The sequence below is a fragment of the Lactuca virosa genome, chromosome 4, assembly GCF_052849685.1.
Source record: "Lactuca virosa cultivar CGN04683 chromosome 4, Lactuca_virosa_CGN04683_v6, whole genome shotgun sequence".
NCBI lineage: Eukaryota > Viridiplantae > Streptophyta > Magnoliopsida > Asterales > Asteraceae > Lactuca > Lactuca virosa.
The window spans coordinates 273,439,567-273,450,346 of record NC_136429.1 but is presented as its reverse complement, the minus strand read 5'-3'; the positions used below and the strand labels follow the sequence as shown (position 1 = coordinate 273,450,346).

The following is a 10,780-nucleotide window of genomic DNA, read 5'->3' as shown; positions in this document are numbered from 1 at the left end:
GAGGTACACTATCATATCCTAGACCTTTTTGTTGGTTTCGTTTGAACTGCATGCAGTGATCAATCATGTTGGCAACTACCTCGCTTGATCCATTAAATTTTCTAAAATCAAAATTTGCAGTTTCAAATTGTCTTTTTAATGTATCAAGCTCGGTAATTAACTCATCATTTTGTCTCTTAACATAATCATAAAGCTCACATTTTTCACTGTATTCTGTCTGAATTCTCTTAAAGTCCTTTATTTTTGTCTCTAACTGGGCCTTAAGGGGTTTCTGTCCTTTCCTAAGCTGATAGCCCTCATATCTAAGGTCCTCTACTTCTCTACGTAATAATTGAATTTCATCATGAAGAAGTTTAACATATTCATTACATGCCTGAGAGCAAAAAGGTAGATTTACCTCATTTTTCCTGGGCTCGGAAGTAGAAGACACCATTAGAGCAAACTGCAGCTCCATCATTTCTGCTTCAGGATCAGCTGCATCATTCTTCAGGGAATCATCATCAATTTGAGCAAGGTGAGCATTTTATGGCCCTGAAATATTCAAAGCCTGAATCTGCTCCTCCCAGTCAAAGGACTGAGCGACCATAGCAGTTTCACCATTAACCGCAGCACCTGCACGGTTGTTTCCCACTGCAACCATCGTCCTGTTGTTGTTCGTCCTACGATCTGGTTTTGGACACTCACGAGCAAAGTGACCCGGCTCGTGGCAGTTGAAACATCACAACATGCCCTTGTTGAATCCCACCTTCTTGTCTGCATTCATGCCCTAATTGTTCTTCCCTGTCTTCTTAGCAAACTGCTTGGCCCTGAAAACAGCCATAGCAATCTGCCATGTAATGTCCATCTCTTCCACGTCTTCTGGATGAATCTGATCCAGGTCAGCAAATGACAGTTGAGGTGGAAGCTCTCCAGCTACAAAGGCATTGTATCAGTTAACAAACCCAATGGCTAGAGCCAGATTTTCATCAGTGTCTTTCGTGTTTGAGGAAGAGGCTACAACTGACACATTTGGATGGGGAACAGCTTGTGGAGTGACAAATGGCTGGCTTTGAGAGTAAGGAATGGATGATGCAACAGCGAAGGTCTGAATCTGAGGTTGTTGAGCAGCAAAAGCTTGACCTGAGGAAGTCATGATTGATGAGAGAGCATTGTTGGATGATATTCCAAGATTTGCAGTAGAGTACGAGTTCACATGGTTTATTTCTCTCTGTTTGTCATCAATATCACAAGCTTTGATGATCGTCATGATTTCAGCAAGAGTGAGACGATTCAGATCCTTTGTCTTCTTAATCACAGCAACATTCATGTCCCATGACCTAGGAAGAGCATTCAGAAGCTTCTTGTTAATTTCTGACTTGGTCAAGAAAATCCCAGATATGTTCATGTCAGTGGTGAGAGCTGTCAACCGCTGCAGCTGAGCCTCAAGAGTCTCTCCTGGAATGTTGTTGAACATATTGAACTTTTGTCTCAGCATGTCCTGGTGACTCTCCTTCATATCTTCATTGCCCTCATGCACCTCAATTAGGGCTTCCCACAAATCCTTAGCTGAAGTATACTCTCGGAACCCTTGAGCAATATCAGGAGATAATGCCATGGTTAGAGTGGCTAAAGCCCTTTCCTGCTCTTCAACCTTTTCAAACTCCTCATTTGTGTAGTTTTCAACAGCCTTGTCAATCACTTGTCCTCCAACTGTCATAGTGATTCTAACAGGGCCTCTAAGAATGCTTCTCCAGACTTTGAAATCCTTCATTTTAATGTATTTTTCAATTCTGTACTTCCACTCAGGAAAACCATCTGCAGACATTAATCTTGGAATACGCGTAGTAGTGCCCATGACAGTATCAAGTTCGTGAAAATGATTTTGACTTTGAGATTCCATTTGAAATTAAAGCAAATTAAAGTCACAAAAGAGTTTACGGTTGATGATGATGAGATTACGACCGTAAACTGTGTTTACGGTTAATGAGTTTACGACCGTAAACTTGGTTTACGGTTGAGGTGTTTACGATCGTAAACTGGGTTTACGGTTGTGGTGTTTACGACCGTAAACTATGTTTACGGTTTGGACGTTTACGGTTTGTACGTTTACGGTTTGGACGTTTACGGTTTGTACGTTTACGGTTTAAGCGTTTACGGTTAATGAAGCTTAGTTTACGATTGTTGAAGATTCACAGTTTACGGTTGTTCAAGTTCTTGAGTTTACAACCGTAAACAGGGTTTACGGTTGGCAGTAAACTCCCAGAAGGTCTTCAAAAACACGTTTTTGCAGTAGATTCAGTCCCTTTAACCACGAAAACACTAAAACCAGGCTCGAACAATAAGAATGTCAGTTTAAACAGCCCAAAACTCGATTGAATGAAGCTTTGACACCGGTTTTTGCTCTGATACCAATTGTAAGGACCTGAAAAGGATCTTTACCAGTGATCAAGCAACAAACAATCACAATAGAAGTAGAAGAAGAAAAGAAATCGAGCTTGCACACGTTTATATTCAGAAAAACGTCAGGTACAACTCGATGGAATAATCTGTAAACACTATGGCATCAACAACCCCACATAGACCTACACTTCCACTATATATACAAGACTGGACCGCAAACTGGGTTTACGGCCGTAAACTCACTTCCTGACCGTAAACACATAAACAACCCACAAAATGCATTAACGACTCATACTGAACTATTACAATTAAAGCCTAGACCAAACCATTAACTGGACCCTTCAATTTCTTAAAAATTGATTGGTCCACAATGATTCATACATTCATACAATATTTAGTTAGAATATTTGAACCTAGCTCTCTCTCTCTCTCTCTCTCTATATATATATATATATATATATATATATATATATATATATATATATATATATATATATATATATATATATATATATATATATATATATATATATATATATATATATAGGGAAGGGTTATTTGGAAAACAAAAAAACACTAAAAATCATAAAAATGCATAAAAAAATACTTAGAGATCACAAAACATTTTTTTAAAAAAAGTCGCAGCTTTCTATACAAATTCTCTGAAAAAAAATTTGAAAAAAAAAATTGATTTTTTTTTCAGCGAATTTTAAGAAAAAGCTGCGATTTTTAATAAAAAAAATTCAAAAAAAGTTTTATGACCTTTAAGTATTTTTTTTATGCATTTTTATGATTTTGAGGGTTTTTTGTTATATATATATATATATATATATATATATATATATATATATATATATATATATATATATATATATATATATATATATATATATATAAAGCACATTGACGAGGGTCTACCTAAATAATAGATTTATGTAAAATGGTTGAAAATCCTTTAGTTAACTGGTTGAGTCGGTTTTTTTTTTTTTTTGAAATAGTATGAGCTTGTTATCATAATATATAGTTTATTTTTTATAAACTCGAAAGAGAGACACAACTGACGTTTCAATTTGATCCGTTTGAAGATTACTAGGTGTGGGCAACGCCCACTCCCGTTATTATGACGTGACACTCTAAAAACGTGTAATAACACCATGGAACACCGCCCCAGCATTGTGTTATTAGATGTGGTGTTATTAGCCAATGGTAACGGGAACGGGAGATAACACCCAATCAAATCAAATTTTTTTTTTTCTATTTTTCTCTCTATATCTCTCATCTTAACACTATATTATAACATGTAATAATATGGGAACATCTCCCCACTTCATGTTATAAGACCGGAGGGTATGTGAGAGATGTTTCCCTCACTTTTTATTTCCCTCACTTTCCTTTCTTTTACCGAAAACCCAAGGAATAGGTGACAAGTTTCCCTCACTATTTTTTTATTTTTTTAAAAAAATATATTTCATACATATATTATACTCATTTTGTAGAGAATTAAAAACCATGAATTTTGATATATATTTTTTATATTTTTTTAGTAGGTATATTGATATCGCAATAATTATACATATATTTCGAGCGATATTTATGTATTTTTAGCTATATTTTGGTATGATTTAAGATAAAAGGTACTTATAAAGTTTGAAATTCCATTTTACAGCTAAAAATCATTTCTGAAGAAAAAGGAGAAGAAAATGTGCAAAAATCCGCAAAAAAAAAGTGAAAGAAATTACACGAAGAAAAACGAGATCAAAAAGTCAAAGAATTCAAAAATAGCCGCGTTGGAAAGACGAGAAAACAAAATAAAAATATATAAAAAAAAAAGAATTTAAATTAATTAATGAGGTTTAATTAAAATAAATTATTGGGAATTAATTATTTAATTTCTAAATAATTTATATTAATTAAATTAATTTAATTTAATTTAAATTGGAAAAAGAAAAAAAATAGAAAAGAAACAAAATTCGGAGCCCAAAACCCGGAGCCCAAACCAGGAGCCCAAACCCGGAGCCCAAACCCGGAGCCCAAGTCTCGATTCGCGACCCAGATCCGGAAGACCCGAGTCGAGATCCGAAGTCCGCCCCGCGTCCAGATCCCCTCACAGACTAACCCGATCTTACCGACCCGACCCAGAGATCCGAACCGGTTTAGATCCGCGCTTTTTTTAGCCTGTGACGTCATCCGTGACGTCACCTGATCCGATCCACGCCCAGATCCGTGCCCGATCCGACCCGAACTCCTATCCGTTTCGTCTCACATCAAGGTCCGCGCCTTGACCCGACTTCGACCCAGCTCCGACCCGCGACTCCGATTCGTTTTCCCTCACAGAAGATCCGCGCCTCGACCCGGATTCCGACCCAAATTCGATCCGGAACTATTCAGCTTCTAAACGACGTCGTTTTATGCTCCAGATTTGCCAGTTCCGATTCCATTCCATTTTTAACCATTTTTTCCCTACTTTTTCCTATTCTAAACCCATTCCTTTCCAACCAATACTCAATAATTCACCACCTTTAAACTTTCCAACCATTTATTCCCATCTTTTTAATTCTTTTGAATTCTTTTTCATTAGATCCAATCTCAATTTATTTCTTTTTGGTATTTAATTCTTCCAATTTTTACTATAAATACCACCATTTTTCACCACAAAAGGGAAGAAAGAAAAGAGAAGACATTGCAATTATGCATTTTGATACACAAATTTCTTCCAACCTTTGAACCACATTTCTACAATTGGGGATTCAAGAGTCAAAGATCTAAGGAATTGAAGATTGCAGTGGCATTAGGGACTACATCGGGTTTGTTTTATCGAAATGTTTAACATTCTCAATATGTTTTCTATGTATGTTGTAACTTTAATTATGGACTAAATTCCCTTTGCTTTCACTTGGATAATGAAACCTTGAAAATATGATTTGATTTATATTATTCAGATATTAATTGTTATTTATTTTATCATGCATATTTGATCATTTATTTTTATACGTTGAATTTTTGTAATAAATTTTCCTATAACTAAGTTAATATTTTTAAAGGATCAATTTAAATATATTATCTTGAATCATAAATTTTTCATGACCATTGATATTTATGACTAGTGATGGACAAAATCCTAGGATTAGGCAAAATAAAATACTAAAAATTTAACATGTATATTTTGTATCGTATGACCAACTTACGATTCCTATTACTTTTACGACCACTAAAATTAATAGTTTGATCAAATGTTTGCATGATACGAATTAATTATTGTTAATAAAATTGTTAATTGCATGACAATTGTTTTTAATTATTTTAATTATCAAAACGGTAAAAATTAGATCATGATTTTTAACCAATTTTAGAAATCGGTAAATAACTAATAATATCCATTGCACTTAATATAAATCATTCATTACTAAAAGGTGGAATTAAATCTAAGTGAAAGCATCCTTATAATTCTTGATTCTTAAAAAACCAATTCTTGTTCTATATTTGTTTTTACACTTTAATCGTTAAAATTCTCATTATTTGTCTCGTTACTAAAAATCCCTCCAAGTTTCTTATCTTTTAAGTTAATTAGCGACAAATAGTCTAAACGTAAATCATACTCGTTCCCCCAAGTGTTCGACATCCGTTCTTACCATTGCTATATTACAATTACAATTAGGTACACTTGCCTAAGTCGTGTAGTAAATTCTAGCATCGGTAATTTCGACCTTATAAATTTAAGACTAGAGTGAATTTTTACACATCAAGTTTTTGGCGCCGTTGCCGGGGAAACGGTTTTATTTGGTTTAGTCTTATTGTTTGTTAGTTAACGTAAAAAAAAAAAAAAAAAAAAATTAATTTAAGAAAAAAATATATATATTAAAAACAAATTAAAAAAAAGACGAAATTTATTTAAAATACTAAAGCTTACTTACTAAAAATAAAAAAAAATTTAAAAAAAAAAAAAATTTATATATTTTTTTTATCTTTTAATTTAGTATTGCATAAATTTCCTTAGTTAATTATAGATTGTTAAATTTACTAATAAAAAAAAATTTAAAAATATATAAAAAAAATTATATTTAAAAAAAAGTTTTAAAAATAAAAAAATAAAAAAATGGTATCAGAGCCATGTTTATATTGCATGAATAACCTTATTTAATTCGCGTGTAATACGAGTAATTATACTTACCAGAACGGAGTTTGGAATTGGTACGTTGGTTTTGGTTGTTGGATTTCAGAAAAGTTATATTTATAATATACACCGAAATGATCCTGCCTCCCGGCTGCCTCTCTCTGTCTGTTCTCTATTTGATAGTCAAAGTATTACACAAAAATTAAATAAATAATTTATGCAATATAATCAATTCAATTTAAGATAGAATTTCCCTAATATATGACCCGAAGTTCAAATTTCACTGTCGTTCCACCTTTAGAAGAAAAAGGGAAAGAGGATATACCCCTCCAACTCACTGAAAACAATTAAGTGAGGGGTAGAGTCTGGCTCATGACTCATTTAAAAAGAAGCGCTTGCGGGAGGCAACCCGATGTTTTGATTTTTGAATTTGTTACTTTTCAGCTTAGAAACAGGTGATGGTCAGAATGGTGTAAAGTAAATTTCTGAAGTGCAAATTACAATTGGAGCAATGGCATTACATAAGTGTGGGGTGATTCCCCACAAAGAGCAGGATGGAGAACTGAAGCTAACACTGACCAACGGGAGAGCATTATTCGAAGGATGAAGCAAGTGTTCGCCCGACACAAGTCAAATCCAATTCACTCAGCGAAAAGGAGTAATTGATCTAATAACGTAATGTGTACTTGGCCAGTATACAAAGCGTTAAATTCAAGAATCGCGAAGAGAATTCCAATAATTGCATTACGCGACGTGTCCAAATCTTATACGCGACAAGTAAATGCACCTGTTCAGAGAAATTGTGCGAAAAAAGATTCAGATGCCACACTTACCTAAATCTCCAACTGGTTCAAAAAGAAAAGATTTACATGCACTTCAACATCACAAACAGAAAAGTACACTCAACACTTGTCCCACGCAAATCAGAATTTCGCCCTCGCCACTGCAATACCCCAGGGGAGTCTGTTCATTTTTCTCCCTTTTTACTTTTATGTGCTTTAATTTTACATACAATGGGGACATTGTATGATTTAAGTGTGGGGTAGGGGGTCGAATAAGGAAACCAAGCATTTTTGATAAAAATTAAAAAGTTTTATTGTGTTGAAACTTAAGTTGTTAACGATGTGTGGGATGATTCAATGCGAACTCAAATGTTTAATTGAACCAACAGTATGTTATAGTATATTTGTGGCTTCCCTATCCTAGTGAAATCATGGAACAAAAACACAACCTTGCTTAGTTTGAGGGCCATAATATGTTTAGCATCGTGTACCAGAAATATATCCAGGAGAGCTTATGTAGTCATTGCACTCTAGACTAATATCTCTAACCAATAAGAGTTGAAGTTAAGTTCCCTTGCTTAAGCATATGTTTTTATTTTTAGGATTTTTAGATTGAAAAAAAAAAAAAAAAAAAAAAGTCTACAAAGCTATGAAGATCAAGAAATATCATGAAGAAAAATTCCAAAAATCAATGAAGACTCTAGAATAAAGGCAATTTGCCAAGTTATTAGTTATTATAATTTTTATTTCTAGGTTATTTGTCCATATGTATGCTTAGGGACTTAGTAAAAATACTTTGAGGTTAAGAAAGATTTCTGAGGATATATTCGGAGGGATGCATAAAATGAATGTTGTTCAAAAGAAGTGGGCAAGTGTTTATGAAGATTGTGAGTATTTAGGATTGGGGAAGTTTTAAGAATCATTAGACACAAATGTATGCATTGAGGTTTCGATGTAATGGCTGGGTTCAAGTTGGATTGTCTTAAACAATGTTGGTGATGAAAGTTTTGATATGATGACATGCTAAAGTCAGTTTTGCTTGAGGACAAGCAAAGTTCAAGTGTGGGGTATTTTGATATCGCAATAATTATACATATATTTCGAGCGATATTTATGTATTTTTAGCTATATTTTGGTATGATTTAAGATAAAAGGTACTTATAAAGTTTGAAATTCCATTTTACAGCTAAAAATCATTTCTGAAGAAAAAGGAGAAGAAAATGTGCAAAAATCCGCAAAAAGAAGTGAAAGAAATTACACGAAGAAAAACGAGATCAAAAAGTAAAAGAATTCAAAAATAGCAGCGTTGGAAAGACGAGAAAACAAAATAAAAATATATAAAAAAAAATTTAAATTAATTAATGAGGTTTAATTAAAATAAATTATTGGGAATTAATTATTTAATTTCTAAATAATTTATATTAATTAAATTAATTTAATTTAATTTAAATTGGAAAAGAAAAAAAAATAGAAAAGAAACAAAATTCGGAGCCCAAAACCCGGAGCCCAAACCAGGAGCCCAAACCCGGAGCCCAAGTCTCGATTCGCGACCCAGATCCGGAAGACCCGAGTCGAGATCCGAAGTCCGCCCCGCTTCCAGATCCCCTCACAGACTAACCCGATCTTACCGACCCGACCCAGAGATCCGAACCGGTTTAGATCCGCGCTTTTTTTAGCCTGTGACGTCATCCGTGACGTCACCTGATCCGATCCACGCCCAGATCCGTGCCCGATCCGACCCGAACTCCTATCCGTTTCGTCTCACATCAAGGTCCGCGCCTTGACCCGGCTTCGACCCAGCTCCGACCCGCGACTCCGATTCGTTTTCCCTCACAGAAGATCCGCGCCTCGACCCGGATTCCGACCCAAATTCGATCCGGAACTATTCAGCTTCTAAACGACGTCGTTTTATGCTCCAGATTTGCCAATTCCGATTCCATTCCATTTTTAACCATTTTTTCCCAACTTTTTCCTATTCTAAACCCATTCCTTTCCAACCAATACTCAATAATTCATCACCTTTAAACTTTCCAACCATTTATTCCCATCTTTTTAATTCTTTTGAATTCTTTTTCATTAGATCCAATCTCAATTTATTTCTTTTTGGTATTTAATTCTTCCAATTTTTACTATAAATACCACCATTTTTCACCACAAAAGGGAAGAAAGAAAAGAGAAGACATTGCAATTATGCATTTTGATACACAAATTTCTTCCAACCTTTGAACCACATTTCTACAATTGGGGATTCAAGAGTCAAAGATCTAAGGAATTGAAGATTGCAGTGGCATTAGGGACTACATCGGGTTTGTTTTATCGAAATGTTTAACATTCTCAATATGTTTTCTATGTATGTTGTAACTTTAATTATGGACTAAATTCTCTTTGCTTTCACTTGGATAATGAAACCTTGAAAATATGATTTGATTTATTTTATTCAGATATTAATTGTTATTTATTTTATCATGCATATTTGATCATTTATTTTTATACGTTGAATTTTTGTAATAAATTTTCCTATAACTAAGTTAATATTTTTAAAGGATCAATTTAAATATATTATCTTGAATCATAAATTTTTCATGACCATTGATATTTATGACTAGTGATGGACAAAATCCTAGGATTAGGCAAAATAAAATACTAAAAATTTAACATGTATATTTTGTATCGTATGACCAACTTACGATTCCTATTACTTTTACGACCACTAAAATTAATAGTTTGATCAAATGTTTGCATGATACGAATTAATTATTGTTAATAAAATTGTTAATTGCATGACAATTGTTTTTAATTATTTTTATTATAAAAACGGTAAAAATTAGATCATGATTTTTAACCAATTTTAGAAATCGGTAAATAACTAATAATATCCATTGCACTTAATATAAATCATTCATTACTAAAAGGTGGAATTAAATCTAAGTGAAAGCATCCTTATAATTCTTGATTCTTAAAAAACCAATTCTTGTTCTATATTTGTTTTTACACTTTAATCGTTAAAATTCTCATTATTTGTCTCGTTACTAAAAATTCCTCCAAGTTTCTTATCTTTTAAGTTAATTAGCGACAAATAGTCTAAACGTAAATCATACTCGTTTCCCCAAGTGTTCGACATCCGTTCTTACCATTGCTATATTACAATTACAATTAGGTACACTTGCCTAAGTCGTGTAGTAAATTCTAGCATCGGTAATTTCGACCTTATAAATTTAAGACTAGAGTGAATTTTACACATCATATATAATTTTATAAATATTAAAAAAAAATTGCCCAATAGAATGAGGAGAGAGAGTGCGACACCCCCTCTCCCCACCTCTTTCCCGCGGGTTGCTTCCCTCACCCAAGGGATGGTGTTTCAGTGAGAGGGAAACTTTCCTCTCCCCTTTTCTGCTTCCATTCCGTCCGGCCTAACATGTAATAACATGAGAGCGCCGTTGTCCACACCCAATAGTATAATGCATTTTACAAATTTACTATTTAGGCGCATTATCTAACATGTCAA

At 33.7% G+C, this 10,780-nt stretch overlaps 1 long non-coding RNA gene across 1 annotated transcript; it reads left to right on the top strand.

Moving 5' to 3' along the window:
* The first annotated feature begins 6,336 nt into the window (after positions 1-6,336).
* On the top strand, positions 6,337-9,726 carry LOC145108293 (uncharacterized). The gene is made up of 2 exons (XR_013708167.1): positions 6,337-7,451; positions 8,459-9,726. It is a non-coding gene; the product is annotated as an uncharacterized LOC145108293 (long non-coding RNA).
* Positions 9,727-10,780: the final 1,054 nt, after the last annotated feature.